Source organism: Coturnix japonica, chromosome 7 (assembly GCF_054131305.1).
Source record: "Coturnix japonica strain WE chromosome 7, WE-NBRP24, whole genome shotgun sequence".
NCBI classification, from domain to species: Eukaryota; Metazoa; Chordata; class Aves; order Galliformes; family Phasianidae; genus Coturnix; species Coturnix japonica.
In genome coordinates this window covers 27,174,888-27,202,874 of record NC_140669.1, presented here as the reverse complement: position 1 = coordinate 27,202,874, position 27,987 = coordinate 27,174,888, and the positions used below count along the sequence as shown (strand labels likewise).

General features: G+C 46.1%; 1 protein-coding gene across 50 annotated transcripts in view; it reads left to right on the top strand.

Annotated features, from left to right (window-relative positions):
• MAP2 (microtubule associated protein 2) overlaps positions 1–27,987 on the top strand; it is a 186,282-nt gene that overhangs the window by 81,293 nt on the left and 77,002 nt on the right. For 36 of the 50 annotated variants that reach the window (XM_085553558.1, XM_085553560.1, XM_085553543.1 and 33 more), the window contains one exon: positions 21,525–21,584. The exons of the other annotated variants lie outside the window; for them this stretch is intronic. The gene's annotated coding sequence lies outside the window, so the exon portion shown is untranslated. The remainder of the gene's footprint in view (positions 1–21,524; positions 21,585–27,987) is intronic. 50 annotated transcript variants of the gene reach the window in all.

The window sequence follows — 27,987 nt, the reverse complement described above, 5'->3', positions numbered from 1 at the left end:
CAGGAAGGTCCCAAGCAAACATAGCACAGCAGAGGGAACCTGGTGCTAAAGCAGCATCTGATTTTTGCAGGAGGAAGAGAGCCAGGCTGTGTCCTGCAGCTAGAAGCTCTGCCACCTCAGGGCTGCAGAGCGCTACTGTTGGTTGCTGGCCTCAGGCCTCAGCGTGCTGCTGGCAGCAGTGCACAGGCTGGTGCCTGCTGCTCTCCTGCAACCGTGCCTTACATCTCCTGTGAGCATCAGGGAGGATGCTGGTGTCTGACCATTTCTGTACTGACATGTGCAAGATACATCATTAAAATCGATGTTGAGTTTCATGTGGCAAGAACCCTCACTGGCCAGTGTAGTTTCACCTCTGCTATAAATTTAAGATTACTTATATATATATATATATTTTTGCACAGGGCTGCAGTGATTTGAGGTAGTTTGGGTTCTGCTTTCATATGCTGTAGGCCTGGGGACCTGGCTGTTGCGTCCATTAACTAGCACAAGGATGCCTTTTGTGTCCTCCTGGTCACCCTGAGCAACAGGGAGCAGTCTCACTGCAAAGTCAGCTTGCTTTCTGTTCATCTGTAAGCCAAAGACATGAGATCCCAGTGCGCTGCCACAGGCCACTTGAGAGATCTCTGGCTGGGGACAGGGCAGGGACAAGGCAAGTAATATTTAATAATACAGGACAGAACTACCTGCCTCAGGATTTCCAGAGTTGCAGCAGTTAAACTGAAATCTGTCTGAGGGGATGTTTCTGTGCATCAATCCCAGATGCAATGCAATGGTGGTTGCTCAGCTATTTGATTGCCTTTAAGGACCTCCATATTGTATTAATGCAGTACCAGTTGAGTTTACACCAACCCAAGATGGCTGAGAGCCGTACTGATAGTGTGATGATAAAGCACGGCATCGCTGCAGCTGCAGTGTGTGCCGACAAGTCCGTGTGCCCAGCCTCACCTTGCTGCTGCTGTGGGGTGTGCCATGGCTGCTGTGGTGCTTGCCTATGGGCAGCAGCCAGTGAGGAGAAATCCCTGCCCCAAGGTAGGATGTTTCTTAGGTCAGTGGGAAACTAGCAGCACACAAGGTTTATTCTACATGAAGCACAGTGTGGCTGTCAGTGCTGTGCGCTAAGCTTCTCTCCCAGAATGCATGCACTGCTCCTGTGCCGCGTGCTCTGCATCTCTGCAAGGACAAGGCTGAGAAATCTCGGGTTTAGCAACATGTTGGTAAAACTAAAGGGACGTCAGCAGCAACTTCATTTCTCCTTGGACAAATGCACAGAGTCTAGGAGAACTGAATCCTCTTCCTTGGAAAGTTGTCACGTAGTCCTGCAGTACAAGCAAGCTCATTCATAATCATTAAAAGGAGAATTGAAGCTTTTCTTTTCAGTGGTGGTATTTTGTAATTAATAAGGAGAACAGCCATATTTGTAGCAGCAACTGTGAGAAACAGATTTGCTGACTTCAGCAACATTTGCTTCAAAATACTGAGGATGCCCACGAGTATGTAAATGAATGCGCTCATCCTTAGGTTTGTTGTATTTCGTGTCTGTTGACAGAGGTGTCTTTCCTTGCACCAAATACTTGTGGAAGTAATTATGAGCAGGTAAATACATAGATTCATATGTACAGTGTCTGAATGTAGTTTTGCATTTGGATCACTAACTGGCATCTGTACAAACCTGAAAGACGCTTCTGAGCCTTCCCCAGAACAGGAAACTTGAGCACCTCAGTGATAAATTATAGAACACAAAGGGTGGAGACCTGTTCTGTGATACAAGTAATGCATCCAGACATCTTGCAAACAGTTTGCAAAGTGAGAATAATTCATTGAAAGAGAATATTTACAAACAAAACTGCAAACCAAGAAGTTACTGGTCTGGGTGGTGGCCCTTCTCCCTGGTCCCCACACAGTCTGCTATTTGCTGTATTGTGTTTGCCAAGGAGGGATCTGAAATTCCATGAGTCAGATGCCTTGAGCTTCAGAGAGGATTTGTGTGACCCTGAGTGTGGCTGGGAAGGGGTCTCGGGAGTATAGTATTATCATGGTAGAATTCAGTTATTTCCTGTGTTCTTGCCCTGTAACTCGCTTTCACCTTGGCAGTGTTTGGCAGATCCACCACTACTTAAATCCAGCTGGTGGTGGCGGTTGTTTTGTTGTGTTCCTCATATACCAGAGCTTTTCTCTCCCCAGACAGGTCAGGAGCCAAGGTGCCTGCAGTAGTCTGGCCAGATAGCAGGGCTCACGTTTCCCTAAGAGCTGCTGTTTCTGGGCTGTGGAGGAGCAAGCAGCATCACCACAAACCAGCTGTTGTGCTGTGCCTTGGCTGGCAGTGTTGAAATGCAGCTGCAGAGAAATGGGGCTGTGCCAGAAAGGTGCATTTTGAGACTTTTGGCACGTAGTAGGGACAACCCAGATCTGATGTGGATGTGACTGTTTACTGCAGCCTGGCACGACTGCCAGTGCCAGCCCACGGTGATCTGCTGCACGGTGCTGCTACAGCTATTTCTGGTAAGGAAGTCGGTGGGAGGTGTCTGCAGCGAAGCACCAGCTGGGATGATACAGGGATGTGTGGGGCAGAGTCTGGCCCAAGCACAGGTCAGGAGCTGCTGCCCGCACTCCTGCAGAGTAGCATTCACCTGTGGGAAGCTTTCTGCTCACAGTTGTGCCGTGCTGCTGAGGACAGTTTGTGCTTTTACAAATTGGAGAGCCTGAAGCATCATATTCTATTTCACTTTCCTCCCCTGCCCCTTCAGTTCTAAGGGGATCCGTGTGGAAAATGTTACTCTCTTCTGCAAGTTGTATTAACCCAGGGTTCATGGAGACCTTGTGCAATTGCTGTATATTCCTTATAGACAACTGGTCAGGTGACTGTGGTTCTGTTTCAGGTGCTTGTCAAGCACTAGAAATACCACAGCTCCATGTGGATGGACACTGGATAACATCGTGACTGCTTTGCAAAGTATTTCTTGGCTGCGAAACTCAAAACTTTTATTTTCGTCTATTAAGCAGAGTGTATTCTGTATGAACATCAGGATTTGACAATGGATTTTGCTTTGCAAAAGATTTGTCATTTCCCCCCCAACACACCAACCTCTGAATGTGGAGAAAAGCAGTGAAACCTGTGGAAAGGGGGTGCAGTCAAATCCTTGTGTTTCTCATCCGCGTGTTCACTTCCATTTTGCTAGTGTTTGTGTTTTTGGTAGCTTTCTTTGTTACGAGGATGTGAGCATCTCCCTTCTACCAGCACCATTCCCTCTAGAGTTCACTAAATGCAACAAGATGCCCAAAATCTGTGTTTTGTCAAAACAAAGGTTTTTGAATCCAAACCTTTGGATTCAATTCAAGTTACGGTGTTAAATAGGCTTGCTTGCACTGGTGCCTTCCATCCCCTTAAAACAAGAGGAAGAAATAGTTTGTCTGGGGAAGTCATATGTTGAAACAGGCTTAAAAGGGCTTGTGAGGATTTACAGCTGTGAGTGTTTATGAGGACTGAACCCGGAGTGCTTCCGTTTCCCAGCAGTACAGATAGCAGAGACAGTTACACTGCACAGCCCAATCTCTGTTGTGTTGTTGCCCCTGTCTTGTGCTGTGTTAGCGGGAGGGCCCTGTTGGACTGCACTGAGTCTGGCTGAGATGCTCTGTCCAATGCAGTGCTCCTTTTGCCTTCCCCAAGCTGCTGCTTTGTCCCAGGCTTCAGCACACATGTAGCCGAGTCACAGAGGCACAGCTTATCGCTGCTGGGAAGGAGCATCTGTCCCAGCTTTGCTTATTTTGCACTTGTCGGAGAGGATGGGTGGATTTATAAATGATGGTGTAGAAGGGAAACCCGTGACCTCTGCACCTGCTGCAGGTTATAGGGCTCCATGTGATGCGAGCCAGGCATTGAATCCACACGTCTGGAGCTGGGATGGGCGTAGGAAGACCACTTAGCTGTTTAAATAGACTTGATGGCTATTGTGTGGCTGCCATCTGTCCTCCTTCACACAGCTTTGTTATCATCTTTAACCCCATCTTACTAGGTCTGTAAAGCACTGGCCAGTGTGCATTCATTGCTGGATAAAGGAGCCGCTGCTTTTCTTAACAGAAAATAATCTCTCTCTGTAATAGCACTGAATCATTCTTTTCCCCTGCTTTTGGCATGCATGGCTTTCTGTGTCATGACTGATAGCAGGGATCTTACTGCAGCGTTTACCCTCCTGAGAAATCAGTGTGCTTTAATGGGGTGCTCAGCTCTAAGCAGAAACCAGTAGCTGTATATGCAATAGCTGTAGCGTTAGATGTTGAAAGCCAAAATGCAATTTAGTATTTAATGTATTAGCAGGGAAATAAATCCAAGTTGAGGCAGGACAAGGACTGGATGTGGAAGGTGCTTCAGGTGCTTGAAAAATTTTGCTCGCAAAAGGTGAGAGGATTGAAGGAGCTTGAAGGGACTGCCGCTAAGAAAAACGCAGAAGCAAACGTTCAACGTATTGCATGGCCTGTTCTTTGTGCCTGCTGTGTTGGTATCTGTATCAGCCTGCTCACCTGCTGTCAAGAGATGGTACTGTGGCAGAAGCTGGTTTTGCTGTCTGCCTGAGCAGGCTGAAGTTCTTTGCAGCTCTGGCCCAAGTCCAGCACTGGCTGTGTGCAGCAGCTGCAGGAAGGCTGCAGCAGTGCATGCGGTCTGTGGTTGATGTTCTATTGATGTGTTTTAGCCCAGTGTTCTCAACATCAGAAATGAAGACTTATTAAAGAGTTGTAAACACTGAAGTGCCCAAGTGAAATTCTTCTGTACTGCGCATGGCTCACATTCAGAGTGTGAAGTGGAAGGGCTGTGTAACCACTGCAGGCTCACTTAAGTAAAACTAAGAAGCAATTGGGAAGCAGAAAGGCCATTGTAAAGAAAATATTGTACTGAATAAAACAGTTTGGGAGTCCTGAAGCTGGTGTGGGGATGCTCAGACACAACATGATCACACATATGAAAATCTATTCTTAGGTACAGATTGTGACTTGAGGTTCAAAGCAATGGAAGATTGATGCTTTTAGGGGGTGCAGAATGGACTACAGAGGTCAAACATATTGAGGTACTAAGACCCTGAGTGCCTGCAGAAATGGGCACTTGGTGTTTGCTGTGCTTGTTCTGCCTGGTACTGGATGGGGCTCATCCCACTGCTAAGGTTTGTTTGTAGAGTCCTGCTTGGATTGCCTTGCTAAGGTTTTTCCCTCCATTAGGATTTTATGTCTAGCTTTGTCTTTTTAGGCCTCAGTCTTTTATCCAGTGCTCTCTGCATACCCTGGTTTCTATGCTGCTTACTTGGCATGGCTTGCAGTTTTTGTTAAGGAGGCGAAAGAAGGTTGGGAATAAAGGAGTAATCCTCAGACATCAAGTAGCTCATGTGGTGGTGCAACTCTACGGTGCTTATCAGAGTGTACTACATGCTTTTGTTGAAAATTTGTTGCATGAAGGCTGTTTTTTCCCAAGGTTTTACTCATTGCACTGTACCATGATTGAGTCATTTAAATCCAACCCTCACATCTGACTGCTCTACTTTCTTACCTAGAATATGCGTGGAGAACCAGGAAACCTTTGCTTATCTGGACACTATAAAATAGGTACAGAATCACAGAATCACAGAATCACAGAATTACCCGGGTTGGAAGGGACCTCAAGGATCATGTAGTTCCAACCCCCCTGCCTAGCAGGGCCACCAAACATACACATTTACTAGATCAGGTTGCCCAGGGCCCTGTCCAACCTGGTCTTGAACACCTCCAAGGACGGGGCATCCACAACCTCACTGGGCAGCCTGTTCCGGGACCTAACCACCCTTCTAGTAAAGAACTTTCCCCTAACATCCAACCTAAATCTTCCCTCCTTCAACTTAAAACCATTTCCCCTAGTCCTGCTATTATCAGCCCTTTCGAAGAGTTTACTCCCCTCCTGGGAGTAAGTTCCCTTCAGGTATTGAAAGGCTGCAATGAGGTCACCTCGCAACCTTCTCTTCTCCAGGCTGAACAAACCCAACTCCCTCAGCCTGTCCTCATAGGGGAGGTGCTCCAGCCCCCTGATCATCTTTGTGGCCCTCCTCTGGACCCTTTCCAAAATCTCCATATCTTTTTTGAACTGAGGACTCCACACCTGGACACAGTACTCCAGATGGGGCCTCACAAGAGCAGAGTAGAGAGGGATGATCACCTCCCTATCCCTGCTGACCACCCCTCTCCTGATGGAGCCCAGGATCCCATTTGCTTTCCGGAATAGGTACCTAAAATGTATGCATTATGTAGTTATCTAATGCCTATGCTTTCCCTGTATTGGCTTGAAACTAGGGTGACTGATCAGTCATGTAGCCGGGATGGGTCCTAGGTCTTGGGAGAAGCATGCAGTGCTCCTCAAGGATCTGCAGGCATTGCTGGGCCAACATGCTGCTGGTGGGAGAAGTGCAAAGAAGTGACAGGGCTTTGTTTCTGGAGCAAGCAAAGCACTTTGTCTTCTGCATGGCACCTGCCGCTTGTTTCTGTGGCAGTGGAAAGGCAAAGTTAGAGCCTACTGAAACAAAAAATAGCCTCTTTTTAGCATTAGCGAGCTATCCAAATCGATTGGGCCCTTAAAGAACGGCTTTAATGAGAGAAGAGAATGCACTGGGGTGATCTCAGTAGCTGCGTGAGAAGGTGAAGGATGCTGTTGCCAGTGGGAGCTTGCGTTGAGGCTGGTGCAGGAGAGCAGAGGTCCCTGGAGTCCCTTCCCAGCTAAGGAATGGAGAGGCAACCTGCCTGCAGAGGGTAACCCAGTGGCTGAGAGCTCCCACCACATGGTGCCTTGAATGGTGTGGAGCTGTGATGGCAATGCCTGCCTGGCTCAGAAGAGCGCTTGGCCTTGCTGCAGTCGGTCATGTTCTGAGAGAAGTGGTAGTTAATGTGCGTTTCTAGCAGGTGACCTGTGGAATAAAGATGAAGGAAGGTAATTGGAATTGTCACCGTGGAGTCTTTTGCCGGAGGCTATCATTATGCTGAAAAGCAACGTTAACAGAGTTGGCAGAAAGGGGTAATTTATTGTTAAATATTAACTACTGAAATTCACCTTCTAGTTATTCGCTTGTGTTGTGCTGGTAGAGCTTTGGCTTGCTTTGATTTCCAAATTTCTGTTTCCTCTAAAATGCTGCTGGAGAAACACCAGTAATCCAAACCCTGTGTCTGAAAAGCTCTGCAACACATCCCAGATTGGCTGGTGGGGTCTGTTTCTTGCTTGATTGTTAGGAGAGGAAATCGATATAATGACATCTCATACGTTGCAGGTTAAGACGTAGCTGCAGTGTGAATGTGGAGGGGTTGAGATACGTGCTATGTTTATACAAATGAATGCGTTTTATTGCATACCTGCATAGGTTTAATGAATACGTAGGCTGAAATTGAGGTGGACTTAGCTGGATGTTTGAGGGTAAGACAGTGGGGAGAAAATACTGTAAAGGCTGTGTAAAATAAATACTATTTCTTCTGAGTGGTTTAATAACAGCACATGCGGCTGTGTGGGCACAACCTTAAAAATTAAAGGCACGTTGAAATGCTTTCATTTCCATATTCCAACAGATTTGTGTGGTTTTATTGACTGGTTGCAAACAGTACATTAAAACATATGCCATCAAAATTAGGGCAGTGTTTCCTACAGTGTAGATCTGTACTGCGTGTTATTTACTTTATCTGTCTATGGAAATCCCAGTGGCAGAAGTCCCTGCATATGTTCTCCATAAACCCACTGAGGGTGTGTGTTTCATACAGAGCAGGCTCATTAACAATGTGAACATGGTGCATGCTTTTGAGTGGCTTTGAGCTTGCTTGCATGCATTGCTGATTTCAGGCCATGTGAGAAATGGTTGGTTCCCATCTGGGCGCCTTTGCTGCTGTTGGAGCCTGCTGGAAGCTACACATACAGTATAGCTTCAGTCTTAGTTCAAGTGATAAAACAGCTTTTGCAAGGCCTTTTCTGTAGGCTGCAAGATTATGATGGATTGTTTTGTTTTTGTTTTTTGCTTTTTACTTGTTACCTTGTTTCTGTCTTCTTGTTCCTAAGAAAAATAAGTAACTCACAGCATCCACTTCATCCAAAAGAGTAAATCCCCTCTTCCAACTGTCTGAGCTGTGTGAGCATCCACTAGGCAGGCCCTTGGAATTAAAAGAGCTGCATTGAATTGTGTCATGGAGCCTGTTCCTTCATTATTAATTGACACCTGATGATGTCCAAAGCAAATTTATTGTGAGTGCATGCATAAATATGGAAGGTCATTTTGTATTTAGTAGTAGTAGTATTTTCTGGCTTTAAGAGGTTGCTTTGGTACCCAGTGTGTGCTCAGCCTTTATCTCAGCCTTTCTTTGTCTCAGTTTCCTTGGAGTGCCATTTGTGCCAACGGATTAGATCCTCTCCCACTGTTCAGTTCCGGTTGTTACTTGTAAAGCTGTGAATAGAAAGCCAACCATCACTTACCTACATCTAAATTAAAACTACCGTGTCTGACTTTGTAGAGTTGAGCCCCTGTGATGCAGGAATACAGTAAAATTAAGGTTGCACCTTATAATTCCTGGTGCATAAGGGGCTGTTTGTCAGGTAGGGCTGTGTGACAGCAGGAGGATGCAGCCTCGTTAAGGCAGATCGATTATTTATCTCCTGCCTTGTGGCACTGAGCATATGCACTGGGTTACAGGACGTGTTCTGTCTTCTGTTGCCCAGACGTTACGGCTCTGCTGTCAGTCACATTCAGGATGAGTTGTGTGGCCGTATTTGCTGCTGGTATAGCCTGTTGCTGGGACACCTCATGTCTGCAGAATTCAGACCCAAACTTCTAGTGGTGTTCTGGTGGTAGCTTCGATTCCCTTTTGTGTTTTCATTTCTCATGAACAAAGAACATCATTGCGTAGCTCTGCCCTTGTAAGTCAGGCTGGACTCGGATGCTGTTAGCAAGAAGCCATGGAACCTCTGTCTCACTTCTAATTCCTGTTGCCTGCTGTCCCCATCATTAAGCTGCAACGTGGCACAGTGCTCACCTGCAGGAGTCACTTTCTCTTGGGCTTGTTGGCTGCAGAAGGCTGTAGCTTCCCTCGAGTAATTGTGGGCTAACGCCTTTGCTGTTAGATCCTCACTGAGGTATAGCCGGGGTATGAAAGACCATGGCTAGTCAATAAGGAGAGCAATATACAGCTACAAGAAAGCACGTTCAGCCAAGAGGCAATTCATTTTGAAAAATGTTTTAACTGGTTTATAGTCGTTTGGGCTGAGCTGCTTCCCATGGCATATGTTTTCTGGGAAATGGGCCAGCCCAGTAATAAGAGGCCACAAGAAAATCAGCTCTAAACGTGTGTATGCAAGGGGCTTGAAGAAATGAAAGCTTAGTAAAGGCTGATACCATCTGAATAGCCTTGCAGGGGCACTTTTTGGATGCCACACGGTTTCCAGGAGCATGGATGGTTCTGCTGCTGTGACCAGGTACTGGAACCCTGAGATCTGCTTGATTTAACTTAATGATGGAGTTGTTCCATTCTGGGTTAGGCAGATAGGAATATGTGGTATGCACCTGGAGGGTGCCATTCTGCACCTGCCAGAGGAAGAAGAGGCCAGACACAGCTCACTATTGCTCCATTGCTCAGTCCCTGTTTTGATGCTTTTTCCCAATTCATGCAAAACCCAGAGAAATCTGTTCTTAATGCCTGAGAATAAGAAGCCATGGGATTTCTTCATTTGCATTCAAAATATCGTGTCTCCTAATCACCTCAAAGCAACAGACATGAAAGCTCCTTCAAGAGAGATGTCACCAGAGGTCACACGCTTTCCTTTGAGTGATGAGCGGTACTTTTAAAGGAGATTAAGTTAAACTTCAGACCTGTGGCCTATATGTTCTGTTTACTGCTTGCAGAAGCTACAGCCCTTTGCTAAGAGGAGTGGAGATACTGTCATTACAGCTTGGATTGAAAGACAGAGAATCTGTGTGCACCTCCCTGCTGTGCTGCAGAGCCTGGCTGTGGTTTCAGCAAAGGCATTTTATCTTCCTTGGACTCGATTCACAGTCTTTTAAGAACCAAAAAGGGCACAATGCAGCACGTTTTTTAGAAATATTTTCCTTGAAAATGAACCCACAGATAATGCTCAGAAATCTGAGGCAGGGAACAGGAGATAGCTCAACAGCTGGGCAACAGGAGGCGGGTTGTGGAAGACTGAAGGCAGGTAGTTTTGCTGTCATATTGCTTTGCTAGGAACATTGCCTGACCTGATGCTAAATTACTTTTTAATGTATTTATTTTATTAGAGAACCTCGGTGTCAAAAAGTACAAGTACACAACGGCAACTGGGTTTTCCTTTTCTGTTTTCTCTCTGTGGGTATTGGGCTGTTAACTCTTCAAGGACCAACATCTCGGTACCTATGGTGATGGTTCTTAGGCCAAGTCTGCACATGTTTCAGGTACGCTCAGCCCCCCCATGTATTGCACTGCAGCCATGCACACTGGCTGTTGCTTCAGCTGAGGTGTTCAATGCATCCCTCCCCTTGCTTGTGCTTTGATAGCACAGGTTTTTGTTCCCAGCAGAGTGTGTTGCCTGATGGATGCTTCAGCAGGAACGAGCCCTGAACTATGATGCATTGCCTGCATGTGTTGCCACATCACCTGTGAATCTGTTTGCAAATGTGTGAATTGAAAGTGGGCCAGGAATTTAAAAAGAAGTATCTGTCAAGTAGGCAGAAGTGCAGGTCTGGGTAAAACTGAATTCTCTGTAGGACTTTGCATATGATGAGCAACTCTCTCTTAGCCTGAGGTTTAAATTGTGCTAAGTACCTGAAATACACTGCTACAGCGGGCTGCAGCCTTTGTGCTCAAATGGATTGGTCGTATTTGGCTTTCAGTTACTTTCTTTAATCTGCTTTAAGGTGTTTATATAACAAAATGGTGATTTAGGATAGCCATTATGCACTTCTGAGTAATGAGTTTCTGTTTTGGATGTTCTGTAAGATTTACGCTGTGGCACAGAAAAAGAGGCACGTTTGTTGGGTGAAGAACAAAAACACTTCTTGAAGTTGTTCAAAGAGGGATTTGGTCTTAATGGCTTTGCTGTAGCCCATAAAAACCATAATTTGAAGGTTGAAGCACTATTTTTGTCTTGTTCCCTCTCATAGAGGTATTACAATCAGTGTGGTCTATTGTTGGCTAAAGCCTGGTGCTGTGAGCGAGCGGTGCAGCCTGGCACTTATGTAGTGTCAGGCCGGTGAAGTGCAGCTTTCAGCCCGCAAATCATTTCCTGAGGTTTGGTCAGCTTAGGAGAAAACATTGTTATTTTAATGCATTTTGATGCAATCAGAAGCGTGTGGTACTGCAGGAGAATAATAATTTTCTTTACAGGGATTTAGTTTCAAGAGGTTAGAAATCTGTATTTACCCTGGTTTTCTCATTGGCTTGCCACTTGCTAAGTGTTTTCAGATGCACCATGCGGATCTTTTTGCGGGAGGAAATGGGACAGCTAATGCTTTCTGCTATGGTGTACTGTGGTTTCTTGTCATCCTAGTGCTGCTTGCTTGCTTAATCTTAAGCCAATTAGAGTATAATAATGGAACACACTTTTGAACCCCTTACAAATGAAGGGTAAATAATTATATATATATGGTAAATAATTATCTGAGGAAGAGGTTAGAAAATGGAGAGGAAGAACTTTGAGCCCGTGCCTCCTGCTGCTGGCTGTCACTGCTCCTGGGGAACTCCTCTCAACCTGTCTTGGCTGTGGGCTCCTGGAAAGGAGGGTACACAGGGGGACAGGAGAGACCAGAGCCCTTGGAGTTTCCTTCTGTTTGTTTCACGGCTTTGTCTTGTACTGGTCTCATGTCACTGTGTTAGCTGCCCTTATTTCTCTGTTAGCTAAAATTGACACAAAGAGGGTATGAGATGAATCCTCCTGAATCCACATGGCAGCATCTTCCTGGCTTTCCTGGCACAGCTTTTCACATGAATCCAATCTCAGCTGGTGCTCCAAACCTCCATCATTCACAACATGGTGACTTTGGGTTTATGTGTTCCTGGTCTCAGTAGCTGAGTCCTGTATCAAGTCAGTGGGCGGCAAGAGTGGATGGCTACTTCAGCTGCTGGTCTCTGCCTGATGTGGCTAAGGAGCATCAGCCCCACTATCCCCTTTGTGCAGCACTGACTGATGCCAAACCTCCCGCAGGGAGAGGCAGTCTGTGACATGGGCTCATCCTCCCCGAGCAGATGGCTGTCAAAGAGAGGAGGTGTTGCAGCTTTCTATAGGATTTCCAGACCCTAAGCCGTCACAGGAAGCTTGCCCAAAACTGCAGAACCTCAACTCAGCTTTGGCTTCTAACAGAGGTACTTACTTGTTAGCCTTATTTTTTTTAATCGAGTGAGACAGTGGTGCAACAGTTCCTTGTGAAACCACAGGATAGGGGTCTCCTGCTCCTGGCAGCTTGTAGTTGTTTTAAACTTTGTGAAAGATGTCCGTTTTTTATTAAAGTAAACAAAATTATCTGAAATAAGTGCTCGAAAGAAAAACATTCTTGTTTCCATTAAATCCCTAAACTTTAATAAGGGCACACAAGTGTGCGTTCTTTATGGGCCTGCTGGCCTCAGCCTGACCTCAGCTGGCCATCTGGAGCCCTATTTCTTAATATTGTATAGTCTGAATTTGGCTTTTATGACTTATAGCTCAAGCTATTAAATACAGAACAGTTGGTTTCACAGGAACTACAGAATTTTCAAATAAACAACAGGTTGGAATACATATACATTACACGAGAGAGCCCTCATAGTAAACTCTTCAGCTAAAAAGCCTTGTGTCAGTAAAGCCCATGAGTTGAGGCTACAGGGTATGGACCCAGCCTGGACTTTGGCTGCTGCTGGCATTGATGCCCTGGGGACACTGCACTGCCTGCCCATTTACTGGCATGTGGGCAAAGCGAGTGTTACTTTATAAAAGTGAAACAGAAACAAAAGGAATCTGCAAATTTAAATGAAAAGAGAGATGGGAAAAATGTCACCGATCCAATGGGCAGCAGCAGGACTTGTCTTTAGTTTTATTTATGGGTGCGTTGTTTGCTTCCACCCCTGCTGCCCATTTCTTAAGCAGAAAGCTTTGTGGAAGCAAAGGAGGAGTTCTCTCCTGAGAGCCCAGCAGACAGGCAGAGTAGATTAGTGCCGGGATATGCTTCTGAGTGCCCACGGAGCCTAAACACAGCTGGGAAGCATGATTGCTGCTCCCAGCTGCGAGGCTGGCCCTCTGTGCCACTAGTGATGGAGGTGGCAGATGCTGCTGCTGGTTGGTGCTGAGCCTGGCTGGGAGCTCGGCAGGAAGCTGTGGGGTGCATCCCCTCAGCCCAGCAGGGTAGGGGAGCTGGTAAGTGCATGCTGTGGGCCCTAGGGGAATGGAGGAGTTGCAGCTATCAGCTGCCAGCCTGGCTCCAGACTTGGTTTACCAACCGTGCAATGGAGGGCAATTGGCTTGCTGACCATAGTGGTGTGATACTCAGGGACCAGTGATTGCTTACATGTCTGTTTTGGAGAGATATGAGCCATGCTTTGGAGCCTCCACCCCAGCTTGCATTTCTGTTTTGTGGCAGCTCTCTGCCTTGTCCCAACAGCTCTTTGACAGATTTGTTGCTTGCATGCACTAAGACCAGACTGTGTCTGAAACTCCATCAGCCAAACCCTCCGGTGCCCTGCTGCCAACAAGCAGGGGCTTTCCTGTAGCAGGCAGTGCCGGAGAAGAGTTTGGGCTAATGCTTTATTGATTTATTAAATACAAAATTAAGAACTACTTGATTTTAGGGACTGAAGTTCTTCAGTCTCCTCAGACATTTTTCCTATGTTCCACCTCTGGGGGCCATATTCCTGTGGCACTTGTGGGATCCATCTCTCCTAAGCGTCACTGAGTCCTCCACCAGTTGGCCTGCTGTCAGGCAAACAACACTTCTTCTTGCTCCTGTTTCATGGTAGGAACATTTCTCCCTAGCTGATCCTGGTATCAGTTTCTCTCTGGCATGAGGCGTTACTCATTTACTTAAGTCACCAGCAGGTCACTAGTTTTGCCACAAGGCAGGAATTTAATTGCAGGTGTGGTTGCTTCAGCAGTGCACAGCCAGAGCAGTCCTGGGCTGGGGGAGATAGTCTGCTTGCATGAGCACAGACTCTGGTCAAGCAAAAAATGAAGTGTTGGTAAATATTTGAGGATAGATTATGTCTGAGTGAGAAGGACACAAGTCCTGTTGAAGGTTGCTACTGCTTGTGTCCTTGCTTCTTATTGCATAGTGGAAAGGCATGCATGTTAGCTCATTTACTTCTGCTAGGAGTGGTTTTGTGGAGGTCAAACAACGATGGCACGTGGAGGCGTGTTTCTCATCACTCTGGCTGCCAGCAGAGTGCTCCTGCAGCAGAGTTAAGCAGATGGCTTGGGACAGTTGTATCTTAACACTGACAGATACCTTACTTAGATTGTCCACTCAACAATGTGGAGATGGTTCTGTCCACAGGGACTGCTGTCCTTCCCTGCCCTTTCCTAAGCTATCTCTTGTTGCAGGTCCCTGCTGCAGGCCAGGTGAGCTCCTGATCTCTAGTTCCCCTGCCCTGGTAAGAGAGGGCGGCTGGCACTCACCGAGCTTGAAATCCAGCCTGTTGATACCTTGTTGTGAGCACAGTAGGGATACCTCAGAGCTTCCCCAGTGCTGAAGCTGGAGGAGGCAGTTGCCTGCTGGGCTGTCCTGCTTCCCATTCCCAAGCTGCTGTGCCATAGCCCCATTAGGTTGCTGTCAGCATGCAGGGGCTGTACTGGGATACCGGAGTGTGCTGTGTGTTGAGCCTTTAGGTGTTTCAGTGTGGGCTTGAAGGCAGCAATAGCAGCCAATGTGCCCAAAACCCTGGCAAAGTGAGTAAAAAGCTCCCAGTACTTATGTACTGAATGACTTTGCTTGCCATAATTCCCACTCACCCTGTGACGGATGGACAACTTGTGCATTCCAGATTGCTAACAGAGATAAGCAGTTTAGGGGTGATTTAGAAGATGAAAGGCTTAAAGCCTCTGGGACCTTTAGCTCTGCGGTTGTGGAAGCGTGCATACTACTGGGATGTGTGCAAAAGAGGACTGGCAGTATAGCCAACAGCAAAGTGATGCGATTCCTTTCATGTGTGCCAGGAAAGCTTCCTCAAAGTGTCAGAGAATGTGGTCAGTGCTCAGCTGAGGTGCTGTGAAATGTGGTGAAGCAGCAGAAATTCAAGGTGTGATAGCAAAACATCTCCTGGAAAAGACAGGGAATGCCTGCTGGCCTGTGCTTCTGGCCCTGCCATGTATGTTTCCAATCTGTCTACGCAGGTACTGGTTTTCTGGCCATGGTTTTATGCTATTCACATTTACCTTGGGCATCTCCGGTGGTGTTCATGTCACAGTTGATCCATGCTGTAGTCAGTGTCTCCTGTGTCCCTTATCTCATTTGGTGCTTTGAGCTTCTTTCTCTCAAATACATCCATCTCAGTGCAAATCCTCAGCTCAAATTTGGTTGCCATGGATACTGCTCAATTTGCACAGCCTGTTCTCTGCTCCATAAAGTTAACTCAGGATGGTGACAAATTGGATAACACGCAGCCAGCTGATTTCAGGAACCTGTGGACCAGCTGCAGATGAAGGTGGCTTCCCCATGCAACTCTGGAGATGCAGCAGCTCCTCAGCTGTAGCTCTTCAGGCATAGTGTGCCTCATGGTAACTTATCCACAGGCAAGAGGCTGTGCTTGGTTATGCAGGAGGATGGAATTACGCACTGCACAGCATCAAGATAATGCTGGGATGTAGATATCTGTGTTTATTGCAAGGGAGTTGGACTAGATGACCTTTAAAGGTCCCTTCCAACTCAGATGATTCTGATTCTCTCTGTAGTTGGGCCTCCTTATACTGGCGTAGAGCAGCAGGAGCTCAGTAACTGCGGTTTTCCCCTCAGGTAGTAAGTAGCTTATTCAACGACCCACAAGATATTCTTGCAGTTTAAAAACCTGTAAAGTGGGATTTTATTACTTTTTCATCAGAGCCGTCTTCTGAAGTTTGAATTACACTTTACGTTGTATAATATCACGCTGGCAAGAAAAAGCAAACTGAAGCCAAGCCAAAAAAAGTGACATATTTTTATTGTGTCTGTCTTGATGCTTCCATCACACCTCTGAGAAATACTGTTGAGTTCTGGGTATAAGATGTACTTAGAAAATGTTCTGCCTGCCTTGTAGAACTTAGCAAAGTCTGCAGGATGAGTAAAATTGGTGCTTTTGAAGAGGAGCCTCATTCAGGAGGATGGAGCCAAGTACCTCTTGCTTTCTAAGCCCTCTCATGTCTTTCCTCATTCCTCAGTTGCAGAAAGACCCTTCCGGCTTGAGAGCTGCAGTAACGGGGAAGACTCCTGTGCTGCTCTTTGTAAGGCAGAGCCTTTGCCATGTCTGTTCCAGCTTCAGTACAGCCCCAACCCATGTGGCTGTGCCTTTTCTGGTGCTCCTGAGTACTGCTGGGAGGACATGCCTATGTCTGTAAGTGAGCCTGGAAATGGGAGCAGCAGAGTCTAGTGTGGGACTGTTGATGTTGCTTTCCCCCTGTTCTGCGTCTCCCACTGCTCTGATAGGACAGGACTCAACAAGAGCAACCAAGAATATGCCTTCGTTGTGCTGGGTGGAAGCATGTTCTTGGAGCATCACTGTAGGCAGTGTGAACCTGCTCTGGGCAGTGTATCTTCAGCTTCCCTGGATCTGTACTTAGCAAATCTCCTAGTGGCACTGCTCGGCTGTGCATCATTCACCATTTCCTTGCTTTGTTATGGCACTTTGTCTCACCCCTCAGTCCTCTCCTTCCTTCCCTCCCTCCTCATGCCTTCCTCCAAATTAGCACAGTGTGTAAGAGAAAGACTTGCTGTTGGTTCACAGCAGCATGAATGTCAGGGCTTGTGTACATACGTGAAGGGTAACGTGTGATTTTCTCTGTTGATGGTGTCTGTCACCTAGGACTGAGACAAAGCCCCCTGCAGTCTTGACATGTGCTGGCTTCTCTCACCCCAAGAGCTCTGTTTGGGAACGGAGCTCATTTCAACACATGCTTTTGGTTTTGCATCCATGAGCTTACTGAAGGCTGTGGGCTTGGTTTAGGAAGTACTGTTAGTACAAAGAATGATCAGATGCATTGTTTAGTAAGGTACGTATGCGTTAATTCTAAGTATGTTGGGTTTTTTTTCTGCTGTTCCTTTAGGGGAAAAAAAAAAAGAGTTATGATTGTATCTTACAAACTTAGTGGTGTCTGGCAAAGTCTTGGTGAGATGTCAGGTTATATTGAATGGGACAGGTCTCCAGCTTCCTGGTATGGGAGGAGTGTGTGTGAGAGTGCTAGACCCAAGTGTGGAGCAAGCAGTTCTTTTCTGACAAGGAGTCCAATGAGCTTTTCCTCTCAAGCCTCTGAAGATGCGTCTTTTAAACACAGCAGTTTAATGGGTGTCTGAAATAGCTGAGGTTTCTTAAAGCAAATGGCAAACTATGTGAGACATTGCTATGCCAGCATTTCTCACTTAACAGGGTCTTATGCAGCCCTTCTCCTGGAGGCCAAATCTTTGGCTGGAGGAAGCCTGATAGGGCTGTGGATCTAGTGGAGTCTGAGACCGAGACAGTGCAGTCTGGGGGAACTTGGTGACCCGAGCTCTTCTTGCTTTGCTGATGAACTCAGAAAAAATAGGCTAGCAATTCACTTTACAAGTCTCTTAAGCTATTGTAAGAGTTTATGGGGACTCATTATGCAATAAATTATAGATATAAAATAGCAGGTGACACATCTTTCAAGCAGTATGCATGAAAATTTGTCTCGACAAGACTGAAACAGCCCCTAGACCTGTCTTCACTGAGCATCTACAAAGCAAGGAAGCTGTAGTTAAGAGAAATGCGGTGTTGATGGCACGTCAGTGCCAGTGAGGAGGGCAAAAGCACCGAATCATGTAAGTTCAGGGGTCAGAAGGGACCTCAAGAAATAATAGAGTTTCAGTGATCCATCACCCTTATGGTAAAGAAGTTCTGCAGCATGTTAGTATGGAACCTCCTACGCTGAGTTTTTAGGCCACTGCTCTTTGTCCTATCACTAGGCACCTCTGAGCCTGGCCTCATCCATTTGCCTCCCACCTCATTTAGATGTTTATAAACATCAGTCAGATCCCCCTTGGTCTTTTCCCCAGGCTGAACACACTCAGGTTACTCAGTCTTTTCTTGTACAAGAGGTGTTCCAGGCCCCAGTTCCTTGTGGTCCTTTGCTCAACAGTAATTGTTGGCAGAATGATTTCTTTCCTGCTAGTTAGAAAATCATACGCAGTATTGGAGACACCATTTGTAAAACCCAGACAGCGTATATTTTCATCAAATGTAGCAATTGTCTCCATCTCTGAGGCTCCTGAAACATAAACCCCCTCAGGGTCCTCGCTGGGCTGCTGTGTGCAAGCTGTGAAAATATTGCTGCGCTCGTTTTATCCTTTGCCTTCCTTGTCCTTCTCTTTCCTTTCTTTATTCCTTACTGGCAGCCACTAGCATAGCCAAGTTATTTCTGTGCCAAGATGAGGAAACTTTCCTCCTCAGCCAACTGTGCTGACACTGCTAACCTTGATTTCCATAAATGATTGAACAGTGTCTCCTGTCTGCAGCATATTTCAGGCTCCACTTACCCAAGATTCTTGGATGCTGGGAGAGCTTTTAATCTTTCCCATCTCCATCTCCCCATCAGCTTTGGTTCTGACTGTCTGCTCCTCTGTGGCCATGAGCCACCCCGACCTGCAGCAGTAGTCTTGGGATGCTTTTCTCTGCAAAACGACTTGTTCCAAGTTGTAGGGTTTTTACATTTATTTAACAGACTGAAAAATGTGATGTGGATTAGTATAGTGGAAAGGAGAGATTTCTGTGGCTGTTGGACAAGCGGTGCTACTTAAACTATGGGAATTAAGGAGCGTTAAGAGTAATCCAGTCATTTGTAACACAGAAGCAATTAATTAGCGTTTGGAATAAATAAATTTGGGGTGGTATTGCTCATTTTTGCAGCATTAAAACTTCTTCCAGGCCAGCTGGATAGAAAAGGAACATTTCTATTATTTGAAGGCTCTGTTGCTGGAAGGAAAACATTGAGGAAATGGAAGAGAGGATACTCAAAAGGGAAAAAGCGACATGGCAACCTTTGGTGCTAATGGATCGGATCCATTTGCAGCCGTGGTGTTTGCAGACTGTCGTGTATAATGCATTATTGTGCAAAACATGAAATGTTTAAAAGTAATTTGTGGCAATTTAGGTTTTATCATTGCTTGCAAACTGCTCTGGGGGAATGAGGAGCAAAAGACAAGCTCCCAGACAGGAGAGTTAATAGCTTTAGAAGCGGGATGAAGCTGATCACTCCAAGGCAGAGCTGGGCCTTGGGCAGAGGGGCTGGAATGGAAGCAACGTATGTTGCTTGGGGGGGTGGAGGTAGAACAGCATAGGAAAATAATATGTTTAATCCTCATTGCAGTAACTGCATGGTAGGTCACCTGGCAGTCTTTGGAAAAAGCCCCGAAACTGAAAGGAGGAGAAATAGCACACAGTCATTTGAGTTGGAATGGACCCTTAAAGGCCATGTAGTCTGACTCCCCTGCAGTGAACAAGGACACCTGCAGCTCCATCAGGTTATTTAGAGTCTGGTCCAGTCTGACCTTGGATGTCACCAGGGATGGAGCATCCACATCTCTGAGCAAGACAGGTGCTTTATTCTACGGAACAAATAGACCAAAAGATGTGTTCTGCAGCTTCCTATTAGTGAAATGCAGCTCATTGGTTCTGGGCCACGTCCCTCTGGAAAAGCAGCATTCTGAGCAGACCAGGTGCCATCCCCCATGATGCTGAAACTGGTGGGTCAACATGTCCCTTCATCACAGCATGAGACTGGTGTAAGGCCTGCCAGTTTCAGTACATTTCTCACTGGGACAAATTCTTTGAGAGCTTCTGTCTGAAGCAAGAGGGACAAAAAAAATATAAATTATAGGCATATTTGCACACACACAAAAAAAAGCTTTTCTAGTGCTTTCTGCACTATGATACTAGGAGATGCTCAGAGAAGGTAAAAAGCTCCATTCATGTCAGTGGAACCAGATTCTTACATGCACTTAAATGCTAACTTCTTGCTTTCCGGATAAATGCTTTGAGTCTGGAGCTGCCAGCTCTGCTCTGTGGGTTGATGTCCCTCCTGTTTCCTTGGGGGAGACTCTCTGAAATGTCTCGTGTTCATCCTGGTCAGGAGGAGGTGGGGTTGCTGATTACAGCTTGTCCCCAGCAAATTCCTGGGGCAGAAAAATGCTTCCTGCTTCTGGCAGGCTGTATTTTGTTTGTCTGGTATGTTTGATATTCAGCTGCAGGCTAAAATCACATTTATTGTGGTAGACCTTCATCAGAGAGTTGATTGAGGTTTCAGTTTGGGCAACTGGAGTGTGTGTTCAATGCTGGTGTGATAAATGACTGTGTATAAGTACTGAGATGATTATTGTTCTTGTATGTTCCTTAAAATGCTGTCTGGTCACCTGCTCTGCCTGCTGCAGGTGTGTCTGTGCCAATGCTGAATGCTGCTGCCCCGTGTTTAGCCCTTCCAAGAGCCACCTTGTTGGGCATGGGCTGCACAGCATTGTTTGTATAGGTGTTGTTTCGGAGGGCTGCTAGGACTTGCAGTTCCAAGTGCTCAGCTGTCAAGAACATCAATCTTTCTGCTGAGCCCAGCAAACTTAATTAGCTTATTTTAACATTCCTCTTCATCCCATGGGGGTTAGAATTGACGGTAGCTGGAGCTGCAGTTCCATGTAGCTTGTTTTATGTCACTAATTATTGCATGTAAGTGGATGGTACAGTCAACTGACAGCCTCTGCAGTGTTTTGGTGTAGTTGCTCTCCCTTTATTTGCTGTCAGAATTGTCTGAAATCTTCCCCTTCTAAGCAGCAGAATCATTCATTTCTTGCTGGGTGTTGCTTGGGCAAACTGGTGAAGCTTTGCATCTAGCACAGCCCTGTGCAAGCATTGTGGTACAGGCAAGGAGATCTCTGTGTGAAAGAAGGAGAGTCTGATTAAAATTTCTGAAGTTAAAAGCAAATGAGAGGCAGCCTTAAAGGCAGGTGGCAGTACCAGCAGTCCCCATCATACACCTTTGATGGTACCTTTCTCACTGACAGTGACTATTTCAATCTCAGGCTGCTCTTTGCATCCATAGTGTTTGCCCAGTGTATTCTGCTGGAAGACCTGCAATAGGGGAGCAGGTGTGTAGGCAGGACAAACGAGAGGCTGCTTGAACGGGATGGTTGGCTGTTACTGCCCAAGCATTTCTCACAGAATGAAAGAGGGGGGTTAGTGATGATGTCTGTGGTGTAACCTCTGCTATTTAATGTGCATCAAGGAGAGAAGGCTTCAGGCCTCTGCTGTGTAAGTAGGTAGCATCTCAGTCCTTACTGTATTGAGTTTGTGCTGAACTAACTGAACAGGGACTAAATAGAGTGTGTATCTCTCTCTGTTTTTTTTTATAGGAACAGAGAGTTTTCCTTGTTTAACAACCACACAGAGCACCCTATCATCTGCTTGAACAGGTATGACCTTTCTTCTTGCTAGTATACTTCCACAAGGAGGCTGCTTCACCAGACCTTGAGACTTGAGAAAAGAGCAAGAAAACTTCTATAACTCCTGGAACACTTTATTTTTCTGGGGTTAGTTCCCACTTGTGTTTTTGTCTGTGCTTGTTTTTTGAGTTCCCTCCTTGTTTTGTTATTTTAAAAGCCTCTTGTGTCTGATGGGAGCCCTTGCGCCCATTGCCTATGGAGCTGCCTTCCTGTTTTGGCTTAGCGAGGACCTGCTTACAGCTGAGGGTGGAGAGTGTTGAAGTGGTGTTGATACTGTAGGAGAGCATCTGAAAGAGGTGACAGCGCTGCTGCACCCAGCTCTGGTTCAGCATGCCCTGTGCTGAGCTACTGAAAATCTGGGAAGAGTTTTGCAGAGCAATGGTGAGCAGTTAATGGTGACTGATACTCATCAGTCAGTGAGCAGATCATTCGGAACACTGTTTGATTGAAATTATGCAAGGTACTGTTTTTTGATGTTGGAAAAGAGTGGCAGTGATTTTGTTTATAAAGAATGCACTGTGGAGTTATAGAGTGTCGTTAAATTTCTTTGGTTTGTTTTGCTCTTTTGTGAGCCACATGCATTTACCTTAGTCCCACTGGGCAGCCTTTGCCATGCTGCTGGGGCTGCCGGTCAGATGGAATCAGTACAAGTATCCAACACAACTTGAATGGAAGACAAGTGATACTACAGAATGAAAAAACACTTTGGTAGCATGAGATCAGGTATCTGGGTGAATGTACACATGTGCACTGGTGTATATATAAGTGTATTTGTTGGGTACAAGGCTGATTTTGGAATTTTTGAGCTTTTACAAACCCATCAATCTGCCCATTTCCTGAATGACCTCCTTGTTTATGTCTACCTTCAGTCTGTCCTGGCCCAATGAGTTGGAAGGAAATGTCTATCAGGGATCAGATTAGTCCTTGTAAGTTCTGAGGGCGTATGAAGCACAAGTAGCTCTCTGGCAATCTACATCAACACAGACCTGACAGCAAAATGAGGACCGTGTGTGGCAGCCTCTCGTGTCCCTGAGGGATGTCCTGCTGGAGAGGGACACAGGCTTCTCCCACCCTGCATGCATTTGCACTTGCTTAGACATGTTCTAACCCTAAACATCCAGGGGGGTTTTCTGGTGGCAGCAATGTGCCTGAGGATGTGCCAGCACTTTGGGAAGGAACACTCAGCTCCTGGCATGCCCTGGGGCAGCACGGCGCTGCTTGTACTGATCCTGTATGCTTCAGGAATTTTCCCATGGCCCTGAAGTACCCTTGCAGCCATGTGTGAGTACGAAATGGAGGCTTAAATTAGCTTTGTAGATTTAAAGTAACAGGCAGTTTCGTTGTGGTCACCATTTCTCCGCTGGTGATAAAATAAATCCTCAGACATCTGCTTTGCTGGGTTTAAGCAGTCTCTGCATGCCCCGTATTTAACTGACCAGACTGAATTATTGCTCCTAAAGTAAGGAGAAGACCATGGAGCACCCTATAGCCTTTTGGTGCTGCTCAGGCATTTTAAGAAGAGGGGAAATGAGTTTAAAGTGAAAGAGAGGGAAAGGCTTGTTCATTGGAACTAAGGTTTTTCTGTGCAGGTTCACTGCATCAGTGATGGGATGATAACATCTCATGAGCATTAGCTGTCCTTTGTCCCTATAAAGACTAAAAACAGCAGTGAAAACTAGCACAAAAAAATGATCAGCAAGTGGGTGATGGGGAAAGCTGTGATAAAGGTGGTCAGTGCTTGGGGAAAGGAGCTTGTCCCTGTGCATCCTGTGCAAAGGCATCGCCGAGGCTGGGCTTGGGTGGGCTGGGTAAGGGACACAACCAGCAAAGTGGCACAGAGGGCTGCAGAAGGGTGACAGAGCTCACGCTGCTGAGCTGTGATGTCAGTGCAGCCTGTTATTAGCATTTACAGCTGAAGGCTTGGCTTCAAAAGCAGTGTGGCTCTCTAATGGTGCTGTATTGTGTGTTTACGCACAACGTGGGAGCGAGGTGGACCTGCAGCATGCTCAGAACATTTGTGCCCCTGCTGGCTCTGCCTTCTTTGCTGGCTTGTGCCTCTGCTGCTGGCTTGTGTATCTCCTGCTTAGCACTGGGAGAGCTGCAAGAAGGCATCTCCACTGAGCAACTTTGGAAGGGCTGAATAAGGCACTTGGCACACTGGGTCTCACTTCCAGCATGGCATCCAGCCCTCCTTCAGCAGCACCCAGCCTCTTAAAAGTAGTCTTTTACTGACCAGTGGGGCTGTTCTGCAACTGCGCTGTGAGCTAGAAACCTCTCCCTGGCTTCCAGCTGAAATTTGTCAATGGCCGCAGTGTTCTTGCACAAAACCAGCCTTTGTTTTTTTTCTCCTCTGTGTTTATCCTTTGTCATCAGTCTACTTTCTTCTCGCTTTGAAGGGAGTGCTGTTATTGATTGTATAATCAACCTGCCTCTTTCCTCCTTTCTTGTGATCTTAATAGTCATTTTCTGCACTCTCCTTTGAAAACGCCTGTTTTGAACAAAAGCCAGAACAGCAGAACACCGTCTTACTTGTATTTATCTGCTATCATCAGCATTTGCTGCATTTTGAAAGGCCTCAGGCATGGTTGTTAAGCAATGGAAAGGAAGGAGAATGTCCCCTGTCACTAGCAAATAGCGATGATGATGGTGCTAGTGTTACTAATAGTCCTACCTTTCAGGCTGAGTCACTAGTCACTAGATGCTTCAAACCTGTTTACAGCCCACAAGCAGGACTCAGGGAGGGACTGACAGGCAGAGATGACATGACTTGCTGCAGCTTTTTGGTAAGCAGCTCACTGGCTCCCTGGGCCCAAGAGGTGACAGAGGGCCTGGAGGAGAAGGGGAAAATGTCTTTCTTCCTTTCTCCTGTATAGTGCTGAATGGTGACAGGTTGGTTTGCGGGACGAGCTTGGTGAGAAAGGGAAGCTGCACTGTTCTGTGCATTGCAGCTTGTGCTCATTGCTTTTGTCATGATCAGGAGCTGGCACCAGCCCTAGACCTTCTCACTGCTGTGCTGTATTACTGAAGAGTGAAAATAAGGAAGGAGAGCTGATGTTTCTTGCTCACATGGAAACTCAGAGCAGTTGAGAAGCATATTTTCTTTTGGTTCTCTGGCAGTAAAATCAACATAGTGCTTCCTGCAGCTCATGAAGCAGGCTGGTGTACTAATGTTGAATTTTCACATAGTTTCCTAGTGCTGAGTTCCCTTTAAGTCTTCTATGTAGTGCATGGCAGGGAACAGAGATCTGCTCTCACATCAGTGCTGGGGCTGGGTGTCACTGCTGCCTGCTATAGCACCGTAGAAAAAATGATCCCACAAAAGAACGTAGTTTTGAGTGTCCTGTAGCACGAATCACCAGCTGCTTCAGCAGTCCTGGCCCCTTTGGACTTAGTGCTAGAATACCTGATGCCCAGAGTTAAGGGCTGAGTTACTGGGCGTAAGCAGTGATGTTAGTAAACATGCTTCTGAAACAGTTAGTGGGAGTAATGGGAGTGCTGTGAGCGTTCTGGCATGAGAGGGGTTTGTGAGAGGCGTGGATTCATTTGTGTTGAGGAGTGAAGCTTATGAGAAGAACAGATGTTTGAATCATAATGTTCTTTCCAGCACAGCTGATGAAAGAAAACTCTTCATAATCGTGACCAGAAACTATTCTAGTTGTCATCCTTAAGATGAGTCATTTTTTTCCCTCCTTTCTAACCCCTCTGAGACTCGGGTTCCTTCTGAAGCAGGAAGTTATGAATCAGTCCGTTCTCTGGCTCTGACATGCTGAGCAGCTGGAAGAACTGCATAGGGAGAGGGGTAACAGTGCAGGAGCCTGCTCTGCCGGGGGCTTCGCATGTTAAGGGAGAGCTTGACATTAGAGACACAGCTCTTTCTCTTGTTTTACAAATCAGCATCAAATTGGGTATCAGAAGGCTCCAGGACGTCTGTAATAAAGCTGTAAGTTTGCCTGTTAGGCCTTTTGCTGTGTTTGTGTGCCATGTGTGGGGCGTCTCAAGGCTCTCAGTCAGCATCCCTTTCTTACCAAGTAGTTGATAGTCTTACCCCTCCTTGTGTCTGTAAGACTCCTCTGTGGCATGCTGTATTAACTCCCTGGTATCCTTCTTTCAGCTAGAGCCTTCTTGTGCAGGAAAAAAAAAAGTCCTTGCTTATACAATTATATAATTTTGCTGGGAAAAATGTTAAGAACACAGAAGGAGTTTGCTTCCACTTTATGAATGGAATGAAAGCAGAATTAGACGCAGCAGGATCAAGTGTAGGGTTAATGGCAGCGTGCCTGGGAGCCAGCTACTGTGTGCAGCAGCTTTTGCTGTGACTCTTGTTAACGCTCTGCGATTCAGTGCTCTAAGCACCATATTAGTAACTAGGTGTCCAAGTCTGCCTTAGATCACTGTTGTGTTAGCTGCTCTGTGCTCCAACAGTGGAGTTATTCCAGAGCCTGCAGAGCTTACAGTCAGATGTAGGGAGAGACACAGAGATGTGAGAAGCAGGCAACATGCTGGTAAGACCATGTTTGCCGGTTTAATTGCCAGCCAAGAGACCCTGCAGTTCATGCTGGGAAATCATAGATGGAAATCAGTGCTCACGTGTTGCAGTTCACTTGGGACGTAGCGGCATGAAAACACATACATTATGCAGCTAGCTAGGGGTCTAATTCTGTTTTATTTGTGGGTTGTTTTTTGCTCTTTTTCTTCTTAAAATCCAGTGTACTGAGAGTTAGGAAATACACAACACCAGTTCTGTCTCTCTGCGGATCAGCATGGTTTCCATTAGGAATATGTTTTGCTAATTCAATGACGGTCCAGTTACCATTGTGGCTCTGTATTCTACATATTGACCAATGCAGCAGATAACTGAAATGGACAAAATAGCTCAGCTCCATTAAAAATTAATCTGAAGGTTTGCCCTAAAATGGAATCAGACACCATCCCCCCCAGGTGCAGAATCTTTATTGCTAGTTGAAATACAATAGCAAATCAAACCATATAAGCTTCCTTTATTTTTTCTTCCGGCCTGAACAAAGTGAGGAAGATCTGGTGCAGCGTTCCTTCTGCAGCTCGAATGTTTCTATATCTTTCAGAGGAAATCCACTTTGAAATACCTGAAGTTGAGTCTTCATACTGATTTGGGTGTAGTTTGTTGTGAATTAAACTGTTTTGTAAGTTAAAATGATTGGTGGTATTTGGCAATGTAGGTTGGTGTCCAGGATGGCAAGAGGAATAAGGGCTGAGCTCTTCTACTTATATCTCCATCCACAGAGGCATTCAAGTCTTTCATCTCTTCTACCCATCTGTGGAGTTCCTAAAGGTGGTAGGTAGGAGCTGAGTGTCTTCTGTCAAACGTGGCAGCAGTTGGCCAGTGTGATTCACAGAGATGTGTGTGGATAGACACAGCAGACAGCAGGAACAGGCAACCGGAGCACAAGCGTAATGAGACAATTAGGGAGCAAGTATTTTTGGGTTGTGGGAACACTGACACATCTTCAGCTGAACTAACTGATGGAATCAAGCTGAAGGTTGGCAGTGCTGCTTTAATGTCAGGAAGAAATTTTAAGGACCTGTTACGTAGCTGTGGAGAGAGGTTGGAAGCAGGGACTGTGTGCATACCTTGTGATTTATGGCACTACTTGTGGATTCTGGCACTTCAACATATCACATTTTTAATTGCTACCAAAAGCAGCTGTTTGTGAAAGGAGTTGTAGAAATGAGCAGCTATCAGAAGAAATGCAGAAAGCTTTATATAGATCACCAAAGGAAAAAGGGGGAAAAGTGTTATGGGAAGTCTAGTTGATCAGGCAGTCTAGTTGATCAGGCCAGCAGCCTTACAGACGTGGAATAACTTCCTTTTTCTTTTGTTTTTTACATTAGTATTATCAGCAGAGACTCTTTAATGTGGTGGATGGGCTGCAGCCTTCATCTGAGACATCACATACAGGTTTTGAACTGGGGGTATTCTTGATAGCAAGGGCTTTAAGGGTCTCTTTTAGCATGACCAGGGGCCAGAGCAGAGTTATTGGGCTCTCATGGACCAGATGAGTTGAACATCCAAAGCTCCAGGCTCTTCTTTTTGCAGAGTATTTAAGGAGGCACATTGTGTCCTGGTCCTCTCTGCTTCTCCAACATGCTCAGGGACCTATTCAAGCACTGATGTCAGAGGCCCGTGTTTGCAGTCCTCTCCTTTTGGGTTGCTGCATGAAAAAGTTTGTCGTGCTTCCTCCAGGCAGATGCTGTGTCTGGTTAGTGTCCTTCCTTGAACAAAACTTTCTGAAATCTGGATATGAAGACATTGGGTGGGAGCCAGAGCATCCTCACGCAGATGTAAAGAGACAGCCCTCGCCCTGAAGGATTTGCAGCACAAACAGGCGAGTTACGG